Source organism: Sciurus vulgaris, assembly GCF_902686455.1.
Source record: "Sciurus vulgaris genome assembly, chromosome: 6".
In the NCBI taxonomy this organism is placed as follows: Eukaryota; Metazoa; Chordata; class Mammalia; order Rodentia; family Sciuridae; genus Sciurus; species Sciurus vulgaris.
The window spans coordinates 111,792,758-111,815,382 of record NC_136466.1 but is presented as its reverse complement, the minus strand read 5'-3'; the positions used below and the strand labels follow the sequence as shown (position 1 = coordinate 111,815,382).

Below are 22,625 nucleotides of genomic sequence, written 5' to 3'. Positions count from 1 at the left end.
AGTATTTTATTAACAAGCTAGCATATGAGGACTGTCACAGTTCACACACAAGAATATCGCAGACCTGTTTATGTGGCTATAGATCGCAGACCCGGTGGCAGTTCATTCTTTCCCGATTCTATGTGTCAGACCAAGCTACAGTACTGGGGAAGAGGCTCTAGGATAGAGGATGCATATTGAGCCTCTAAGTTTTCAATATCCTTTGTCCTTGGGCAAGAAGTTAATTTCTTGGTTTATCAGTTTCTATAACGGGGAGGTATGAGATCTACCTCAAGAGGTGACCATCATCTTAAAATGAAATAAGGTATACAGATAGACTAAGCACAGAGTCTGGCAGAAAGCAGGTGCTTAGTAAATAATAGTGGAACCAAAAGCTCCAAGACATCCACAGTAGGCGGCTGTAAAGGTGCTAACGATATTTTCTTCTTCCAAAACAGACACATGAGACAAAAGACCACCCAATAAAAAAATCCAGTCAAGCAGAAGATTGAAATGCCAGCATATTCTACAGACAGGAGAGAGCATCATCTAAGCAGACACCATGTGACTAGTCATCCCTCTGGTGCTATACCAATGAGCCACAGAATGAATTATTAGCATAATCCCACTTTGAAACTTCTGCTCACAGAGAACAGCACCATCTTCAAGTTGGTAAATAAGCTCAAAGGAATTTAATTTGCCCTATGAAGTGTGGGTAATACTGCTTTATCTTTCAGAGAAGACACGCTGCCGCCTCCATAACATCAGTAATGAGGCCATTACCATTGGAGAGCGACTCCCTCCTGGGTTCTGACGGAGCTGGAGGCCACACAGCCGTGATTCATCTGTAAATCACGCTCTCTGTTTAGAAATCTTGGCGTCGACTCCCTTGTTGGGCATCACTGTCTCTGCGGAAGAAAGAGGCAGAGAAGGGAACAGAGGGAGGGTAATAGGATGCTGGGCTCACTGCTGTATTTTGTAAAACCATTACCCTCCTCCATTTCCAAAAGAGTACCCCCATTTCTGCATGATATTTTATACTCAATTAATTCTAGGAGATATTGCCGGAGACTAATGTGTTTTGTGTGCATACTGAATAACCTTGGGATGTTTTTTATGCTGCCATTTGTTTAGATCATATTTTTTGCAAGACAGCAGTAGTATATTAATCATTCATTTGGGGCATAGAGTAGCTAGCCTGGAACTGTCATTCTTTATTTGAATTGGTTTGTCCATTCTTTTCCCAAATAACATCGACCATGGAAATTAAGAGCTGAGGTTTCTACTCTGATGTATTTTGGGGTTTTAGGCCTTGAATTGTTGGCTTGTCTTCAAATTTCAAGGTTTTTTTAGGCCAGGGATTTTATTTATGTATGTATTTATTTATTTATTTTTACAGACTGCATTTTGATTCATTGTACACAAATGGGCTACAACTTTTCATTTCTATGGTTGTGCATGATGTAGATTCATACGGTTCGTGTAATTGTTCATGTACATAGGGTAATGATGTCTGTCTCTGTCTCCCATCTTTCATACCCCTGCCCGCTCCTCCCTCTCATTTCCCTCTGCATAATCTAAAGTTCCTCCATTCTTCTCTTACCTCCCACCTCCCCACCCCCATTATGTATCATCATCCATTTATCAGGGAAAGCATTCGGCCTCAAGTTCTTTAGACAAAAATAAGGATGAGAAATGAGCATTGGTGAGCCCAGGATCTTTGAGATCCCTCCATGTGGAGACTCTGTGGCAGGATAAAATAGTGATTGTGACCAAAGTTCCCAGGTCCTGCCTGGTTCAGATGTCATCTAGTTCTTACTTGGTTTCATTGCCAAGTACCATGGGATTTTGTGTTTGATAAATTTTATCAGACAGCTGTTAATTGCATGTGCCAAAGAAGTGGACCAGGGCCCAGATGTGGAGTTCAGGTTCTCCCTGGGAGCCTAGTGGTACTGAGTGTGAGGACGTGATATTCCTTTATGCCCCATGGGCACTACACCTTCCCTGTCTTCCTGACACACCTGTGCCACAGCTGTGGGAAGGACTGAACTGATGGACCTTGGAGGTTTGCACAGACAGGTAGCCTTGTTTCTAATAAGGCTTTGATATATATGTTTGGTGTTAGTGTCTGGCTCAGGTGCTAAAATTTTGGCGGTATAGTTCTTGAAGGATTCATTGGTGTCTGAAAAGTCCATGTCAGAACATTCTTCGACATTGCCCTATTCTTAGTGGGCATGTTTTCTCCTTTCTCAGCAGGAGTAAGAAAACAAGCAGGTTTCCTCTTTGAGATTCTCTGTATATCATTCTGTGTCCTATTAGAGTACCGGGTTAGGTTTCAGAGGAATTATTTCATCCTTTGAGCAATTAGTACCTTTTTAAAATTCAGACATCTTTCAGACCCTGTCCTACAGACCCCACTGGAGTGATTTGTCAGAGCAGTTTCATCAGTCCTAGATCATGTTTTGCCAGCTGCCTCAGCCCACAGCAGAGAGAGAAAACACTTGGGCATATGGTCCAGACTCTTGCACTTTTATCTGAGTAAAATCTGTGTGCAAAGGCCTCAGAATTTAAAAAGCCAATCAGTGCATATGATGTCAGAATGTTCACTTTCTCTCCTGGGGACATTTTCTTGGCATCCCCGAGTGATCTTCTAGGTGTGTCTAATTGTTCTAAAGGCACAGCTGTGTGAATCTGATTTGCCTGCAGGGGGAAAAAAAAAAAGCCATATCTTCCAACAGTCAGGGAATAATCTTCAACTTCCTTCTTGGTTCTCACCTTTGAATTTCTTGAGGCCCTCAGACTTTAAACACTTGTGGCGGCTAAGTAGAAAGCATTTTCCCTCTAGTCTCCCAGGCCGACTTTTGATACCTTTGAACTTATCCCAGAGAACAAGGGCTATTCAGAATGGGCTCCTCACTTGCACTTTTAAGCATGCTCATAGCTCAGAGCTAAAGGGAGTGGGGTGAAGAAAGGTCACCTTTGCTGATCCCCCTTTATAGATACTTGTGGAACACTTTTCTTCTGGCTTCTGGGTGGGGGACGAGGGCATTGCCGAGAAAGTTTTGGGTCCCACAGCAACTCTGCGGAGACACAACAGACTCATTTTGTTGGGACTGAAATTAGTATGTGGAAGGTGCCCTCTGAACCTGATTTTGGGGAAGCAGGAAGCTACAATTTTTAGTTGGGAAAAATACCAACATAAGATGAAGAGGCCAACACTCTACTGTTGTTTCAAGTTACTCAAGGTTAATAATGTCAAAGATATTCAGGAAGCAGTGGGCATCTCCCTATGGGCAATGTTTTTTTTGGAGAGGTTGATGTTGTGGTTGCTGAGGATTAAACCCAGGCCTTACATATGCTAAGCACACACTGTACCTCCAAGCTACATCCCCAGCCCTGAGCAATGTTTTGACATGATCGAGGACAAGTAATGCAACAAAGCTGCCCAAATCCAGCAAGGCAGACACCTCTGAAACAAGTTTCCACCTTGAGAACAAACTACCTGCTTGAGGTAGGAACAGCCCCTGGCCATTACTGTGTCATCCTCTGGGGCTTTCCCAAGTACGAGGGACTGGGGTGTTCTGCCCTGCTTTGGTTCTCCCTGGAGCTGGCAAGTAATGGTCCCCATAGCTGCCTAGTCCACCTTCTTCTTTTAGGGAAGGCCTCTTCTTGCTTTGGAAATTGCCACCAACGCATGGCTCTAATAGGTGACTTGTCCACCAAACATCCACTATTGCACAGTGGGACAGCTATTAAAACATTTGTAAGGTACATAGCCTATTCTCAGTTGTTAGTGCTCACAGAAGATAGCAGGGGCATAAAACCAAAAACCAGGCCCAACTAAAAGTCACTTCACAAAACTTGTGCTTTTGAATCACTGTGTTTTTGGATCCCACAATCTGATCTTTCCCAACATTAGCACACATAGTCCCTACACAGCCCTTCCTATGCTTTCATTAGAGATGATTACTTTTGAAGTCAGAAGGAGTCCATGTAGTCCTCATAAAGGTTTATCTCATGGGCTGCGTGTCACTGTAAGTGATAGAAAACTCAAAATGACTTAAGCAGAAAAGAGAATGTATTGATGAAAGCTAGTCAGGGCTTTAGTTGATTATGGTTGTCATCTTCGTAGTTGGACTTGGTCATTTTTATTGTTGTTGACTTCAAAATCTCCGTTGCATGGGACGACAAGATAGTTTCAAATCTAGCAAGTAAGAGGAGTAAAGGAATCCAATTTAGTTTGTTGCAAGTAGAAATAAAATCAATATTGCGAAATGAATAGCAACAAGATTTGGTCACAATGAGATCATTTCTATAGAGGAGGAAGGAGAAAGAAATTTAAGTTGAGTCCTAAAAGACTGGAATAGTGCAAGAATCTAGAGTGGGAAGAAGACAGTTCTCGGCTAAGATGAGAAACTGGATAGAGTTTTGCTGACAATTTAGTGACCAAGTGAAATGTCCAGCACTTTACTGCATCTAAGGCTAATGAGGTTTTGACTGGAGGTTCAGGAGACATTGGAGATAAGAGAATAAGGTATATCCTAGGAGGACCAGGGCCAAGGACTAAAATAAACTAAAGGAATTCTCATTTGTAAAATTTCTTTAAATTTTGTTTTAATTAGTTATACATGACAGTAGAATGCACTTTGATACATCAAATATAATGGAGTATAATTTCTCATTCTTCTGGTTATTCATGATGTAAAAATCCCACCAGTTGTCTAGTTATACATGTACATGGGGTAATGATTCATTCTACTATCCTTCCAATCCTCATACCCCCTCCCCTTCTCTCTACCTAAAGTAACTCCATTCTTCCCTAACCACCCTCCTCTGCCCCCTCTTTATTGCAAATTAGTACCTGAATATCAGAGAAAACATTCTGCTTTTTTTTGGGGGGGGGTTGGCTTATTTTGCTTAGCATGATACTCTACAGCTCCATCCATTTACTGGCAAGTGCCATAATTTCATTCTTCTTTAATGCTGAGTAATATTCCACTGTGCGTATGTACCACATTTTCTTTATCCATTCATCTGTTGAAGGACACCTACGTTGGTTCCATAGTTTAGCTATTGTGAATTGAGCTGCTATAAACATTGATGTGACTATGTCAATGTAATATGTTGATTTTAAGTCCTTTGGATAAACCAAGGAGTGGAATAGGTGGGTCAAATTGTGGTTCCATTCCAAGTGTTCTGAAGAATCTTTATACTGCTTTCCAGAGTGGTTGCACCAACTTGTATTCCCACCAGTAATGTATGATTGTACTTTTCCCCCCACATCCTTGCCAACATTTATTTTTGTTTGTATTCTTGATAATTTCCATTCTGACTGGGGTGAGATGAAATCTCAGTTTAGTTTTAAATTGTATTTCTCTAATTGCTGAAGATGTTGAACATTTTTTTTCACATATTTGTTGATCAATTGTATTTCTTCTTCTATGAAGTGTCTGTTCAGTTTCTTAACCCATTTATTGATTGGGTTTTTGTTTTTGGTGTTTTTTGAGTTCTTTATATATCCCAGAGATTAATGCTCTGTCTGAGATGCATGTGGTAAAGATTTTCTCCCATTCTTTGACTCTCTCTTCATGTTATTGGTTGTTTCCTTTGCTGAGAAGAAGTTTTTTACTTTAAATTCATTCCATTTATTGACTCTTGATTTTGCTTCTCATACTTTATGAGTCTTGTTAAGGAAGTCAGATTCTAAGCTGACCTGGTGAAGATTTGGGCCTACTTTTTTACTGTTAGGCACAGGGTCTCTGTTCTAATGCCTAAGTCTTTGATCCACTATGAATTGAGTTTCATGCAAGGTAAGAGATAGGGGTTTAATTTCATTTTGTTACGTGTGGATTTTCAATTTTCCCATCACTATTTACTGAATAGGCTATCTTGTCTTCAGTGAATGTTTTTGGCACCTTTGTCTAGTATGAGATAACTGTATTTATGTGGGTTTGTCTCTGGGTCTTCTATTTTGTACCATTGGTCTACATTTCTGTTTTGATGCCAATACCATGCCATTTTTGTTACTATGGCTTTGTAGTATAGTTTAAATTCTGGTATTGTGATGCCTCCTGCTTCACTTTTCTTTCTAAGGATTACTTTGGCTATTCTGTTTTTTTAATTTTTAAAAATTTTTCCAAATGAATTTCATGATTGCTTTTTCAAGTTCTGTGAAGAAAGTTGTTGGGATTTTAATAGGAATTGCATCAAATCTGTATAATGCTTTTGGTAGTGTGGCCATCTTGACAATATTAATTCTGCCTATCCAAGAACCTGGGAGGTCTTTCCATCTTCTAGGTGTTCTGCAATTTCTTCCTTTAGTATTCTGTAATTTTCATTGTAGAGGTCTTTTACCTCTTTTGTCAGATTGATTCCCAAGTATTTTATTTTTTTGAAACTAATGTGAATGGGGTAGTTTTCCTAATTTCTCTTTTAGTAGATTTGTCACTGATGTATAGGAACATGTTTGATTTGTGAGTGTTGATTTTTTCAGCCAAGTTCTATAAGACCTTCAAATAAGAATTAACATCACTACTCCTCAAAGTAGTCTATGAAATAGAAAAGGAGGGAACCCTTCCAAACTCATTCTATGAGGCTAATATTACCCTGATACCAAAACTGAACAAAGACACATCAAAGAAAGAAAACTTCAGACCAATATCCCTGATGAATATAGACTCAAAAATTCTCAATAAAATGCTAGCAAACTGCATACATATTAAAGACATATTTAAAAGATAGTGTACCACCATCAAGTGGGGTTCATCCCAGGGATGCAAGATCAATAAACGTAATTCATCCCATCGATAGACTTGAAAACAAGAATCATACAATCATCTCAATAGGTGCAGAAAAAGCATTTGACAAAATATAGCACCCCTTCACATTCAAAACACTAGAAAAACTAGGGATAGTAGGAACATACCTCAATATTGTAAAGGTTATCCTTGTTTAACCCAAGGCCAACATCATTCTAAGTGGAGAAAAATGGAAATCATCCCCCCTAAAAACTAGAACAAGACAAGGATGCCCTCTTTTACCACTTCTATTCAACATCATCCTTGAAACTCTAGCCAGAGCAATTAGACAGGAGAAAGAAATTAAAGGGACATGAATAGGAAAAGAAGAGCTCAAACTGTCACTATTTGCTGGTGATATGATTCTATATTTAGAAGAGCCCAAATATCCACCAGAAAACTTCTAAATGATGCACAAATGAATTCAGTAAAGTAGCAGGATATAAAATCAACATCCAGAAATTCTCATTTTTAAAGGGGAAGAGGAGAAGGAGCTAATGAAGGAAAAGAAACGAGTCGTCAAGAGGTGGCAGGTAAACTAGGACAAAAAAATGTATGATTTCAAGAGGGAAGAGCAGCCAATAGTAGTAGGGTGCAGAAGAATCAAGAAGCATGAGAAATAAACAAAAAAAGTCTTTAGTTTTGGTGATTGGAATGTCAAAGTCCACCCTCCAGACATCACAACAGACCAGCTGAAAGAAAGCTGATATGAACCGGACAGAGGATTCTGCAATGTGATCCAACAAGCTTAAAGACTCTGATCACCAAAACAATACAATGATCCCAAAAACAATTCAGATTCTAGGTGAATTTGGAGCTGACAAATGTTCCTACTGTCAGAGATCAAGGAAGGAATTGTTAATACCTTAGGAAAATGATAGATTAATTATTCATGCATATTATATCATAAGTACAGGTTTTGTTTCAATGATGATGGTAATATAAGAGCAATATTGTCAAAAATGAACACCTTCTATAGTCTAGGCACTGTGACCCATAATTCTGCATTTTGAAATTGAGGAAAGCACATTTCAAAAAGTTAAGTAGGACATCAGATTATACGACCAGTGAACGACAGAGTTAATATTTGCTATAGATCAGATCTTTAAGGCTTCTGTATTAAATAAAGTTTAGTCCCCAGGGTGGCATTGTTGGGAGATGTTGGAACCTTTAGGAGGCGAGACCTGGTAGGGGCTCCTTAAGTCATTGTGATAGTGCCCCCTCGATCATGGAACCTCAGCCCCCTCCTGTTTCTTTTTTTGTTTCTAGGCCACAGGTAAAGGATTTTTCTTCCTGCCATGATGTGCTGCCTTGCCATAGACTCAAAACAATGAAGTCAATCAATCATATACTAGAACTTCCAACACTGTGAGCCAAAATAAAACTTTTCTCTTTGTAAGTTAATTATCTCAAGTATTTCATTATGGTAACTGAAGGATGACTAACACAATATTCTAACACAGGTCATCCTAAATCCAAAGCCCAACATCATCTATTGTACCAGGTGCAAAAGTCTTTAAAAATGAATAATTTTGACATGAGAAAAACATCTCATTTCTAGGATTCTTTCTTTAATATCAAATCCTATTGGTATTGAGAAAATTCTGTAACTGTGGAAAAAGATATTTTTCCCCTATAACCTAAGCATTTGTCTTCATTTGTGAATTGGGGCTTATTAGACCTATCATATATTGATCTTCTGGCACTCACCTTAAATGTCTTGTTGCCTTCTTAAAGCTCTTAGAATTATGGCAAGTTTCAAAATTATGTAAGTGGAAAGAATATTATACTAAATCTCCAAGTGCCTATCATCTGACTTCAGCAATTTCCAATATCTGATCCATCTTCTACCATTTGACCACCATTTATACCTTTTCCACCACTCATTTTCTTGGCTAGGAGAGTGGTGTACTGGTTGATATTCCCTGTGTCTCAATGAAAATTAACTAATTTTTTTCTAGCTCAGAGTATCTCATTTAACATAAATTTGTGGTGAAACTCATGGACCTGAGATTTGAGGAAGAAAAAAAAAATTATTTATTTTGGGAACAATATTTTTGGGTCCTTGCTTATAATGAGTACAAAATTAATTGGTAGATATACCCTATACCTGAGCTTTTCCTAGCTCTGAATCAGAAAGGCCCCAAGATTCACAAGGTGTATATATATGTGGTAAGAAACTGGCTCTTGGAAATTCCTCTGCTGAGGGCAGACAGTCTTCTTCATTAGCTCAGGCAGGCATCTTAGACTGTCACTAAAATCAGAATTGAAGTGTGGAGAACAAGCCAGAATGAACAGTGATGGTCTCTGCAGGAGGCTGGAGTCAGTTAATTGACCTCTGCTCTTCCTCTGTTCCTCTTTCTCAATGGGAGGTAGACAAAGCCATAAAGAGGAAAATCCACCACAGGAGAGGTCACCAACAGGAATCATGTCATAGTGGCCACTGCTGAGGTCTTAAGCAGATCAGCAGAAACCTGGACATGCATCCCAAGTAAGTTTCAATGTATACTGCTTGCCTGGTTTTGTGTTCTAGAAAGATTAAAAGAGGGTTAATTTATTAATTGGTCATCTTCATTTGCAATGTCTCTTGTTTTTTATTTGAGCATAATATACATTCATAAAAGTGTATGTATCATAAGTATACGGCTTGATGACTTTGTCATGTATATCTGAACATACCTGTGTAATGAGCACCCAGGTTAGGAGACAGGACATGACTGACACCAGATGCATCTGTGAGCCCAGCCTAATTCATACCTTGTGATAGCCACTTTCCTGATCAGCATGGGTTGCTAGTAATGCTTTTCACAACAATGTGGAGGTGGAGATAGTAATTAGAGAAAATACTTTCTTTTCAAGTCCTTTCCTCCTTGCCTTACTCCCAACATCCTCTAAAATGTGAGCCAGCAACACCAGTGATGTGGGAACTCCCCAGGGAAGAAGCAATAGGCACTAATCAAGAGTTGCACCATGATTGATCCCTTCCTGAGCCCTCTGTGGGCTGTCCTCTGAGTGATTGCCTTTCTGTTCTTAACTAACTCCAAAGAAACTCATTAGAGTTGACTGTCTTAACCAAAGTCTAAGAATTTGATATCAGTGCTTTTCAGCACTCCACTGGAATATGCTAGAATGATTATTTCCTCCATGCGCATCCATAACAATGGGAGAGGAGACTTGGTGGGTTGAGCTGATGTGTGGTGACGTTTACAACTATAAGCCTTGCTGCCAAATGTGCCTGTGTTCTCGGTAGTAGTTGCACAAGCAGCTTTGTAAGGCCCAGGTTTACATTCACGAAGAAATACAGGTAGAGCAGAAACAGGGTTTTTCAACCATGTGCCTCTCACCAGTCTGAGGTCAAAGGGAAGGCCGGGAAGGAGAAGATGTGAAGAACAAGGGCTTTGGAGACAGTTACCAGCTTTGGTCATGCCTTTACTTTGGTTACTTTAAAAATTTCTTCAAACTCAGTATCTGTAAAATTAGGATAGTAGTATCTTCCTAGGAGGACAAGTAAACCCAGACATGACAATGCACTTGAAGCGCTATACAAATTAGCCGCACCTGGTAAACGCTCAATGGATGTGAGTCATTACTATTTTATGAGACCTTTTACTCAGAAAAAGAACAAGGGCATTTTAGATTGGCAGAAGGGTGTGACACTTGATTGGCTTTTGTTGAAACAACTGATCAAGGTTTAATTAGAGAATTCTGATCCATACAAACACTGTGGTCCTCCAGGACTGTGCTCCTTACGTGGAGGGAGCAGTAGGACAATGAACCTTATCTTGCCACAGGTCCATATATGTGGGTAGGAGAGCCCCCAGGACAAAAGGATGTTTTGATAAAAGTCATGAGAAAGAAAATAATCATTTTAAAGTTCACAATGAAATAAGGGGAAACTTTTTCTGCTTAGCCTATTTTAGATTAAGATGGAGTCCTTTCCAAAGAATAGTGGAAGCTGAAATGTCATTTGGATGGAAAAGTGAGAACTGCTATGGTGCTCTAACTACTGTGACAGCTACCCCTTTAGTCCACCCCTTCTTGTTCTCCTCTTATCTCCCCTCTGCTACTGGCCTGTGTGTTGATTCTAACTCTCCAAACTGCTGTTTGGTAAGCTCGGCTAAAGCTATATTGTCCCTTGCAGTCTGTGTTTCTCTCTGAATCATTTCCTGGGATCAGAGCCCTGTGTCCATCATTTACTAGCTGTACAAAATTGGGGAGGATTTTTGAACTCTTTAAACTTCAGTTATCTCTTTGCTAAATGAGGTTATTGACAATGCTTCACTCACATGTACAGAGCCTTGGACTTAGTAAGCACTCAAGCAATGATAGTGCTGAACTGTTAGCATACCCTAGTCCTCATTATCATCATGGTCCTCATCCTCGTGGTCATCATCATCATCAAATCCCAAGGCACAGAAGTCTTATCAACAATACCCCTAACGTCTCCCTCCTGCAGTTTTATCTCCTGACTTACTCTCAGTGTGAACTTTTGCATTTACATCTTTATGTCAGTTAGTTGTCCAATATGTTTCCAGCTGCCTCGGGGGTCTACCCTTCCACTTTGTTATTCTTATGCTCTTTTGGAACATAAGAACATTTGAGCAGCCAGATAAAAAGGAAAAACCTCAATCAAATGCTTGGATATTCACTCCATGTACTACCAATCTCTTAAATTGCTCTAAATATCTGGAGAACTGACTGAAGTTTTTAGTCTGATTTTGGACATCTGGCAGGCTAAAAATCAGAAGACAGTCTTACTGGGGACAAGCTAAGAAGAAAAAGCTCACTTTGATATGATCAATTCGTCACAGCTGTTGATATGGAAGACATTTTGATAAATGAAACTATTAAATTTTTTCTTTTCACCAAAAATAGGTTTACCACATATTCCTGTAAGATGATAGATGGAATGAAGATTGGGAATGGGGTATTGATATATCTTCCAAACATTATATGAGTCCATGGTCTTTTGAAAATTGAAGTATAATTTATATTCAATGAATTTCACCAATTTTAAGTATTATTCAATCCTATGAGTTCTCAAGCATATACCCCATCACCATGTCAAGACAGTATATTCCCATCACCTTGGAAAGGTCCTTCTTGTCCCTTTTCAGTCAGTCTCCAACCCTCATCTTACCCCAATTTATTTCAATCACTGATCTGCTTTCTGTCACTATAATTCTGCTTTTCTAGAATTTCATGCAGGTGAAATCATGCCATAGTCTTATGTCTGCCTTTTTCCATTTAGCGTAATTCTTTTGAGATTCAGCATGCTGTTGCATATAACTGCAGTTCCCTCCTTTTTATCATTGAGTGGTATTCCATGTGTTTTTCCATTTACCAGTTGATGAACATTTGTGTTGATTCTATTTTTTGGTGATTATACACAATGATACTATGAACATCCAAGTGCAAGTCTTTGCACAGACACATCTTCATTTCACTTGGGTGAATACCTTGGAGTGGGAATGCTAGGTCATAAGGGAAGTAGAGGTTTCACTTTTGAGGAAATGGTCCATCTGTTTCCCATAGTGGATGCACCATTTTACCTTTCCACCACACATGAAAGTTCAGCTCCCCAGTTTCACCGGCACTTTTTATGGTTATTTTTCTGATTTCAGTTATGCTGGTGTGTTCATAGTGCTATTTCATTGTGATTCTACTTTTCATTTCCCTAATGGCTATGATGTTCAGCATCTTTTCACCAGCTATTTGTCCATCTTTGGAGAAGAGTTTTATCAAGTCATTTGCCCATTTAATATTTTCAGATCGTTTATTATTATGTTGTAGAATTTTTTTTAAACATATTCTTAACATCTTTATCAGGCATTTTTGCAATTATTTCCCCAGTCTTTGGCTTGCCTTTCTTTTCTTTCTCCCTCTCTTTCTTTCTTTGTTAGTAGTATCTTTTGAAGAGTGAAATTTAAATTTTGATGAAGTTAAACTTAATCAATTAAAAAAAAATGATTTGTAACTTCTGTACCCTACTGAAGAAATTGGCTTACTCAAAAGGTCATAAAGATTTTTTCTTATGTTTTCTTATAGAATTTCATATTATTTTAGCTTTAATATCAGTTCTAGGATTCATTTTGGGTTCATTACTTTATAGCACGAGACTGAAGTTTATTTGCACATGTATATCCATTTTTTTCCTGCACTATTTTTTGAAAAATATCTTGAATCACCTTGGTACACTAGATAATTATTAAATAGCTGAAAGTTCTCTCTTTTTTTTTTCCAGGTGTGCCAAAATGACTCATTTTAAAAAATAAGTTTAGTTATTGTTAAACATTTTCAATAATTAGAAAATTATTGAAAAAGATCTCCAAGATCTGTATACATGAATAATTATTGTAACATTGTGCATCATATTAAAAATTGGAAACAATTATAGGAGATGAAAGATTTCTTTTTCTTACTGCTAGGCACTATAGAAGATAAATTAATATCTAATCACTAAGGCACTATAGAAGATAGATTAATAACAGAAAAGAATACAATTTTATTTAAGTTTTATGTGACATAAGAGCCTTCAGAAAGGAAAACTCAAAGAAACCTACATATTTTCATGCTAAGTGAAAAAGCCAATAGCTGTCGAGCAGCATGATTGGACAGAGGGGAATGATCTAATGGTAATAAACTGGGGCAGCTTAGCAAGGCCTGTTGGTCAGGATTCTTCTCTGAGTTCCTGACTTCAGAAATGAGGACAGACATTTTCTTCCCCTCCAGGTATAGCGTGGGCACCTCTCATATGAGGGTTCTATAACCTACTTTGGGGGAATGTCTGAAAATTCTTTCTAGGCTTTTGGGCTACTTAGGGAACAAGGGCAGGAGAAAGCCAGAGAGTTCCTGCTTCTGTGGTTTTCCAAATGCCATGGTGCCAGATTTTGGGGTATTCACAATATACTTTAAGTGAACATATGTAGTTCACAAATAGGACATCTGATATTCCAGCTTGCAAAAACAAAATGACAATAAAAACTATAGTCATTTATCTGGGTAGAGAAAAGAAAGATGTAGAAAAGTACATGGTGTTTTTCTGTGGGTGCTAGGGTTGGAGAATATCTGTTTTTTACATTTCTTTTTTAAAGAGTAAAGATGACCTTCAAAATCAGGGAAAACACTTCTTTATAAAGAAAAGCTGGTACTCTTGGCACCAGTGTTTAAGGATTCCCATAAATGTAACTTAGCATTCAATATATCTTATTTTTATTCTAAATGCCTTTAGATAGTGTGAACTCTCAGAAAACCCACATACAGCTAAAGTCTGGTGTACTCAAGTTAGAGAAACCCACAAAAGGCTTACTGTCTCAGGGATTGAAGGGAATGAGACATTTGAAACTTCATTTCCATTAAGATGCAAATGAGAATTAAGGCTATCCATATGGTGATGTGTCTAATTTTCCCCCAGTACTCTTTCCGACCCAAATAAGAGACAATTTCTATTTCTAAATTCTTTAATGATGTAATTCCTCATAAGCATAAGTATATGTAAAACATTCTATTTTTCTATCAATAGCACATATATGTGCATCTGATCACTTGTATGACCATATGGTGTGATGAGACATTATCTACTTTAAACATTTTATTTTCCCAGAATATATTCTGACTTTAGCTATACATACACTGCCACTCTGCTTTTCAGAGGGTGGCTCTCAGAACTTTGACAAAATTTTAAATAAGTTTAAAGAACTCAGAACATTGGAAATAAGTAATATTAGAAAATTACACACAAAAGTTGGAACAGAGTGAGACCAGAAGGCTCCATGAGGTCAATGCATCTGTAGAACTCAGCACTGTGCCCAATGCCCAACAGTCCCCAGAAATGATTTGCAGAAGAACATGCCTGTCTGCTCCTTTAAGAACCAGGCTTTTTTTTTTTTTTTTTTTTTTTGTAGCTGGGATTGAACCTGGGGCACTTTATCACTGAGATACATCCTTACATCCTTAGTCCTTTGTATTTTTATTTTGAGGCAGGATTGCTTAGGACATTGCTAAGTTGCTGAGGCTGGCCTTGAACTTGTGATCCTCCTGCCTCAGTCTCCTGAGTAGTTGGGATTACGGTGCACTACCGAGTCCTGCCAGGGTCATGTTTATACTTGATCAAACAATCAATGTTTTAAGTTCAGAATCCTCAGAACTTTTATAAAGGATATGAAAATAATTAGAATCTTTAGCATTATTTTATTTACTACATAACAAATATTTTTCTTCTTTTTTTTTCACTGTGAGGACTTTTGGGTGGAAAGTGTCAGAGTCGAGCCTCCATCCCAGGTCTTGTGATCAAAGCCCTGTGTACAAGGTGGAGCTTTCTGTGGATACACTCTCGTCTCAACTCCAGGTGTTCCCCGTCTCTCACTCTAGCCTTACTTAAGATAATAACCAAGAAACTTCTTAGAGAGTAGAGGAGAAACCACATGTGAGTCATGCAGAATGTGAATAGCACATCTTATGCCACTGTATTAGACCCCCTGCTGATTTGCCCATTATTTTTTGCAAAAATGTATAAAAAGACCACAGAACTAAGGAATATGAACTTGGCCACTCAGACACATCAGAAAAAGCTTACAGGACTAACTAGCTAACTAATCTAAAAAGTATGGTTTGCATCTTGCCATGAATTAGGCACATGGTAAAATTTATCACATCTCCACTCATACCTACTGCACTAAAATTTGGTGATGGGGACTAAGTAGTATATAATTTCAGGAAAATTTTATATGTAGTTAAGGAAGCTCAGAGGTATCACATACAAAAACACATGTGACAAAATACTAATTAGTGCTTTCTAGTTTTAAAATCATTTATATATTGAATGGATTAAAAATACGGCAGATAAGCAAAGCGTGTGTTATGCCTGTGTGCCCACAGGGAACTTAGGCTTAGAGAGCTGAGAAGTACATCTAACCAGTAAGCCTGTGGTCTTACATTTTCTGAGGGTTTTTCTGCAGTTTATTTTAAGATCTTATTTAAACAAGCTTATTTTCTTGTTTTAAGAGAGGTAGGACTATGTCTCTGCCAAATAGACAAGCAAATTGATAACTAAGCTTGGCAGAATTTCCCCTTCCTAGAATGGATGTTGCAAGTTAGGACACATAGTATTTGAGGGTCATGGTGAAAGAATCACCTCCTGATTACCCCTGCTCAGCCTCCTGTGGAGCAGTATTTGAGGACCAGGGTGAAGGAGTCACCTCCTGATTATCCCTGATCAGTCTCCTGTGGAGGCAGATGCTGGAACTGCTCAGGGGATGCATTTTTCTCAACTCGAAAACCACACCAATCTCAAAAAAACTAAAGGACAAATGATCTCACTGATTAGCAGATGAGGACATATAATGGGGGGTAGGAGGGGTTAGCGTTAGGGTTAGGGTTAGGTTTAGGGTTAGGGATAAGGAGGGTGGTAAGAATGGAAGAAGGAAGGACTGTATAGAGGGAAAAGGGGTGGGAGGGGTGGAGGGGAAAGTGAAAAAAAATAACAGAATGAATCAAACAACATTGTCCTATGTAAATTTATGATTTTTAATTTAAAAAAATTAAAAAAAAAGAAAGAAAACCACACCAAATAGCCCAAAGAACGGTGTCCCATCTGATCCTTGCAAATGCATGTTCTACTGACCAGCAAAAAGAAAACCCAGATGCATAACCCTTTTAGAGAATGCTTTGGAAAATTACAAAGTGCCATGGAGCTATGTGCCTGAGTAAGGCCGCCAGGAGTGACCAGTCAGAACAGATTCCACGGTTCCCACCACTGACCTAGCTCCATGCCGCATGAGTTCCGTAATGAATACTCGCAAGAAAAGAAAAGAGCAGCAGGGGTGGGGATCCACTGGGATGATAGAAAGGTCAGTTACGACAGCACAGGTGGAAAGTGCTTCCTACAGGTTGAATAGTTTGGGACAGGTGTGAGGATCACCCTTTAAAAGTGATTAATAGGGATGAAAATTGTTCCCAGAAGAATGAAGGTCAAGGTATGATGGCTGAATATTAATGACGTCACAGCTGGCCCTCTGCCTCCTTTTTTAAAAAGCTTTTGGTTATTTGCCTCCTTTCTAGCACCCAAATTCCGAAACATCACATGGATTAGTGATTTTCTTTGCTTTGAAAACAATCTAACTTACTATAATAAAGTCAGGAATAGTCACTTTTTTTCTTTTGCTAAGAATATCAAGGCCATTTGTCTCCCTGACCTTGCTACCCACATGGTTTATCCCATTCAGTCAACATTGAAGAAGAGATATGTGCCAGGGGTCATGCTGGGCACCAGGGGGTTAGAAGTGAATCAGAGCCAGCCGTCTGGCCCTTGGTGGATTTACAGTTGAGAAGGAGACATGAGAGGACATATACATGGCACAGTCTGTCCTGAAGCCATCAGGGGAGTTGAGCCCCTTGCAAAGATCTTTTCCTATGGGAATTAAAGGAAGGAAATTTGTTGGTTCAGAATAGAAACAAAGATTGGTGAAGAATTCTAATTGAGAGTGGCTGAAAATGGTGGAGTCCTTTTTTAAGAGCAGTAAGTTTTTATCTGAGCACAGGTCTACGGAAGAAGACGGCAGACACAGGCTGGTGCACAGGCTGGTGCCGTGTTGTCGTTGTCAGGTTTAGGAACTTTTCCTGGACTGTGGGGAGTTAATGAAGTATTTTTGGCTGAAGGCAGATGCAAACAAGCCTGTGCTTTAGAATGATTGATCTAACTGGTATATTGAGTGGATTGAAGTGGAAAAATACTGAGGTGAGAGAGACAAATTAAGTGGGAGGCTATTGTAAAAGACCAGATGAAAGATCCTGCAGACCTAAGCTAAGAAAGATGATATGTAGAGTGTGAGCTATTCAGAAATTAAAATCAGCAGGTTTTAGAGACTGATGAGCTATAGGTCTTAAGGGAAAAGAAAGAGACACTGGTCTCTCAAAAGAGGGGATGGAGGAGGAGGATCCTGTTTAAGGGAAGATGCAGCTTGTGACATGTATTAGTTTACTAGGACAAAGTCTGGGTGGTTTAAACAATAAAAGTCCATTTTCTTACATTCTGGAGTCTGGAAGTCCAAGATCAAGGTGTTTTCCCAGAGGTTTCTCTTCTTGGCTTCTAGGTAGCATCCTTCTTGTTTGCGCTCTCACCGCCTTTCCTCAGTGTGCAAGGATCCCTGTGTCTCTCTGTGTGTCCATGTTTCCTCTTCTTATAAGGCTACCTGTGGGGTAAATTAGGACCTGTCTTAATGACCTCACATAATTTAATTACTCATTAAAGACCCTATCTTCAAGTATAGTTATGTTTGGAAGTGAGACTTCAACATGTGAATTTGGGAGAACACAATGCAGTCCATAATGGGACGTGTAGAGTTTGGGCAGCTGTGACATCTCAGAGGAGTTGTCTTAGCGGATGGTTTGAAGTATGATATGGAGCTCAGAGTGGAGGTCAGGGCTGAGGATGTAAAGCTGAATGTCATGAGCCAAATACACAAGCTGAGGGTGGGGAGAAGATGAGAAGACATCACTCTGGAGGTCGTGGTAATAAAAATAATAATAAAATAGTAATGGCTATCATGCAGTGAGTTCTCTATCAGCACCAGACTAAGTCCTTTGTCTGCTTGGAACAACTCTATGAAGGAGTGATTTTTTTGATGTTCTTATTATCATTACCTTGATTTTATAGAAGAAAAAACTGATGCTTAGAGACGTCAAGTGACCACCTAGTGTTTAATAGTTCAAAAGTAGTAGAACCAGAATATAAAATTTAAGTATTTTTGCCTAAGCTGTGGGTTGCACTGACTTACAAGGAAAGCAAGTAGAAGAAACAGAGAAGAAAGTCAGAGTTGGGTTCAATAATTTTGTGGGAGGCTGAGGAAGAAAAACAGGGACGAGGGACAGAGCAAGGCTTGTCAGAGGAGAGGAAAGCAGGAAGAAAACATGGGCTGGAGCCAAAAGAGGTAGTGGGGGCACAGGCCCAGCAACAAGATGAGAAGCAGATACACATCCGTGGGCGGGGCAATAGGGAGGCTGCTGGTAACCTTTGTGAAAGCAGGTTTTCTGGAGAACTGGAGGCAGTTGACAGATGGCAGTGTGCGGAGGGTGGAATGGGGAGTGAGAAGAGGAGGTGGCGAGCTTCATCAACAAGAGGAGGAGAGAAAGAGCTGTGGTTGGAAGGGGAAGCAAAATTAAGGGAAATTTATTCTCAGACCAGGACACAGAGATTTTAAAATACTGGTAGGTAGAGAAGGGGAAAGGAGGATGTGACTTCTAAAGACAAGAGAGGAAATAATTTAATGAGCCAGACCTAGGCAGAGTGGGAATAGTTTCAGAAAAGAAAGGGGACTTATTCTCTGAGACAAGAGGGGATTATTTAAGGATGGATGGTGATATGGATTTGCTGGGAGGCAGACTGACTTAGAACAAGAGAAGAGCTGAATTACAGTGAACAGAAGTTTCTGAAGAAATATGGATGTGAGAATGAGATTCTGAACTATAAGCTGTATCAATCCACGGATGGTTCTGCTTTCGCAATCTAAAGCTTGGACTGGTCCCAAAGACCTAGGGCAAAGCTAAACCTAGGAGTGGACCTAAGTAGATTTCATTAGAGGGATTATTGGGCTGTCCAGGATCAAAAAGTATTTGAATGCACATATAGAAAAACATTCCCAATCAGATAATATTTATGGAATGAGCTCTATGTGCAAAGTATTATAAATTCTTGGTAAATCAATTTAACAAAGGTTTCCCAATTTGCCTTTGTGTATAAATTTAGTCCCACATAAGCAGAACTTGGGTTAGAAGTGGTTAAGTGCTGGTCCCTGGCCTTCATATTGTCTTTATAGATGTTTACAATTTGTTAGAGTCAACCTGGGTAATAAGCAAATCATACAATCAAGGGACTCAGTCTCTAGCGATCTGGCTCAATAACACTGAGATCCAATTAATTAGAAGGTAATTTAATAACACGGCTTTTAAATCATGCACATGATTTGGCGGAGGAGTCTGGGCTTTTTGAAGTCATGGGCATTGTCTAGGGAAAGTGCAGGTATGGGCGCCCTGAAAGGTGTGGGAGCGGGAAGGACGCAGAGCCTTGGCTCCTGTGGAAACCTCGGCGGCTTGTCTGGAGAGCAGTGACCAATTGCTGTGCTTTGTGTTTGGATTCTTGGGCACTGAGAATGGAAGATTTTTTTCCCAGAGAGTTTTTGTTGGTGGGAGGAGAGTTTGGTTGAAGCGTTTGGATCTAGCCAAAGTGAGCATTGAGATGGTGCAAAAGAGAAGAAGGTGGTTTTTATATGTGGCGGTTGAAACCCGGGGCCCAGGGTTATGCCACGTGCATCTAAAGATGGCGATTGGCAGAGAGCAAACGGTGTTCTAATTATGCCTGGAGAATGGCAGGATGCGTTTACCATCAGTTCAGCCGCCTAGCGCGTGGACAGATACACTTTACATGTATGCTCCAGCGAGTGATCGCTTGACCTTTAACAGGATTGGATGGACATATCTGGTTACAATTGCTTATGCATGAGACTGCTTATATATTGAGGGTGTTATTTGAATAAACGAGAAGATGCTTCATGAACCTCTGAAGTATACGTGTCTTTCGTCCTGCTGGTCGGGCTGCAAGCATGAGAAGCGGCGCTGAGCTGCTTGGAGCAGTCAGGCAAAGAAGCTGCGGTTTTCTGTAAGCGGAGCCGCTTGGAGCAGCCCCGGCGGCAAGCAGCGGTTTTCAGTAGTGTAGATGTTGCAAAACCAAGCGAACAGCACAAAAACCAAAAGGGAATGAGAATCAAGGCTGCTACCATGTCCCCTAGGGGCCTGCAGTAGCTCATTGGTATTTGCCTCCTTACAGGCATCTGAGAGTTGGCTTCTTAAGTATCTCAAAGCAAACTAGTGCAGTGGAACTTGACTAACGGGTCCCAGTGTCTGCTGTTTCAGATGGACCACGGTCCCTACAGGGGAGTCTTTGTAGCCACTGACTGTGTTTGCTGAGCCACAGTGGAACTGATTCCTGCATCTATATAGATTCCACACACCTTTGGCATTTGTTTTAAGAGGACACATGATATACCATGAATTTAAACAAACTTTGTCATGTAGCTAATAAAAATTTGGCATGTTTTCTCCAGGAGGCAGAGTGGGGAACGTGAGTGCCTGGAACACATGCTCCCAAATAAGATCCTTCAAGGCTGGTAAGTAACAGAGGGTACATAGTTCACAAGTAAAGCTCCATTTAAAAAAAAAAAAATTTTGAGAGAGAAGACAATAGAATCATTGGCTGCAAGAGATATTTAGAAGCAGTTCAGTCCCTCCCCAGTGGAAAGGAAGATGAAACTCAGGGCTAAGTACAATTGTCTCTCATTCCAGATTAGCTGAGGGCCTGGACAGAAAATTTCTGTCAGAGTTTGCTGAACGAATGGACAAACCTCTCTCTATTACTCTCTTTTTCACAAAAGCTCAAGGAGTTGTTTGCATTGAGTCCTTGGCAAACATTTTTGAAATGGCTTCCATTAAGAAACACAAGGTTTGTATATCCGAAAAACATTTAAATGAAAATTAAAACCCTGAAATAGATTAATATGGGGTGGAGTCTGGTGATGTTTCATAGGGAATAATTATACCAGAAACTTATTCTGAGGAATGCTACTACTGTTGTTTCCTATAAGTTGAAGCAAAAAAGAAAAAAAAAAAAAAAAAAAAAAAAAAAAAAACAAATTCTTGAGTTCTTGTTTTGGAAAGCATGCTGTTTCACAAGGAGAGAGATGTCAGGCGCTGAGAGGAAATCGTCATATGGGCTATTACATGATGGACTTGGCAATTACTAGCTATAAATATGACTGTTTTGTACATTCACTCTTTTTCTTTCCTTCCTTTCTTCTTGGTAGTGCTAGGGATTGAACCCAGGGCCTCCTGCATGTTAGACAGTATTCTATTACTGAGCTATACCCCAAACCCAATCACATTGACTCTTTTTTTTAACAAACATTTTTTAAGTTGTAGATGGACACAATACCTTTATTTTACTTATTTATTTTGAAGTGGTACTGAGGATTGAACCCAGGGCCTCACATGTGCTAGGCAAGTGCTCTACCACTGAGTTACAACCCCAGCCTCACATTGACTCTTAACAAAAATATTGAACATGATCTGAAGTCACATTGATGGAAAGGAATTTTACAGAATGCTTTGTATAGTGTGACTATAAGTCTTTATGATTTAACTTGAAGAAATGACTGGCCACCATTGGGTGGCATTTCTTCCCAGGTACTAACTTGGGATGCATGATGGAACCCAATGCCCAAAGTCACATAATACGCATTGTGCAATTAAGGATGCTCATTTCATTCAAATAAGAGAGCGGAAGGAAGCAAAGTCAAATAGTTTCCCTGGTGTCATAAAACATTACATGTTGAAACTAACAGGGATATATTATGATGTATATTGTAGAATGAAAAAAACATCACATGAATATTTTTATGATGGAATCTCTTTGAAGAAATTTCTCTTCTTAGCAGACCACTCCAGGCTGTAATTCTAGACCTTGTAATAAATATATTTATTTTCTGCTCACTCCAGGGAATGATTTGATGGAAAACTCTGAAAACCCTCTTTACTATGTTATTTTACCTGGGCTTTTAATCTCTTTTTACCAGGGGTTATATGGTTGACAGTTCGAAATTGGGGTCCCCAATCAGTATTTGAAGGGCAGACATTGTAGATTGAGCAAACAACCGCATACCGCCTTCTAAGCAGGCAGGTAGAAAAGAATGAGATTCTGTTGTTAAATGGATGTATCCTCTTCATTACTTCTAAGCAAAAAAAGTTCATTTCAGCTAACACAAATCCTGGTGCACCTAGACATGCCTGGATTGGGAAAAAGAT

The 22,625-nt window shown here is 39.4% G+C and overlaps 1 long non-coding RNA gene across 5 annotated transcripts in view; it reads left to right on the top strand.

The window, feature by feature from the left end:
- Window positions 1-22,625, top strand: part of LOC306664112 — a 160,331-nt gene that overhangs the window by 108,404 nt on the left and 29,302 nt on the right. For 3 of the 5 annotated variants that reach the window (XR_013764649.1, XR_013764651.1, XR_013764652.1), the window contains 2 exons: window positions 438-651; window positions 20,873-20,935. This is a non-coding gene — a long non-coding RNA (uncharacterized lncRNA). Of the gene's footprint in view, window positions 1-437; window positions 652-8,045; window positions 8,145-20,872; window positions 20,936-22,625 lie in introns of all 5 variants that reach the window. The other 2 variants (XR_013764648.1, XR_013764650.1) reach the window with 1 other exon arrangement.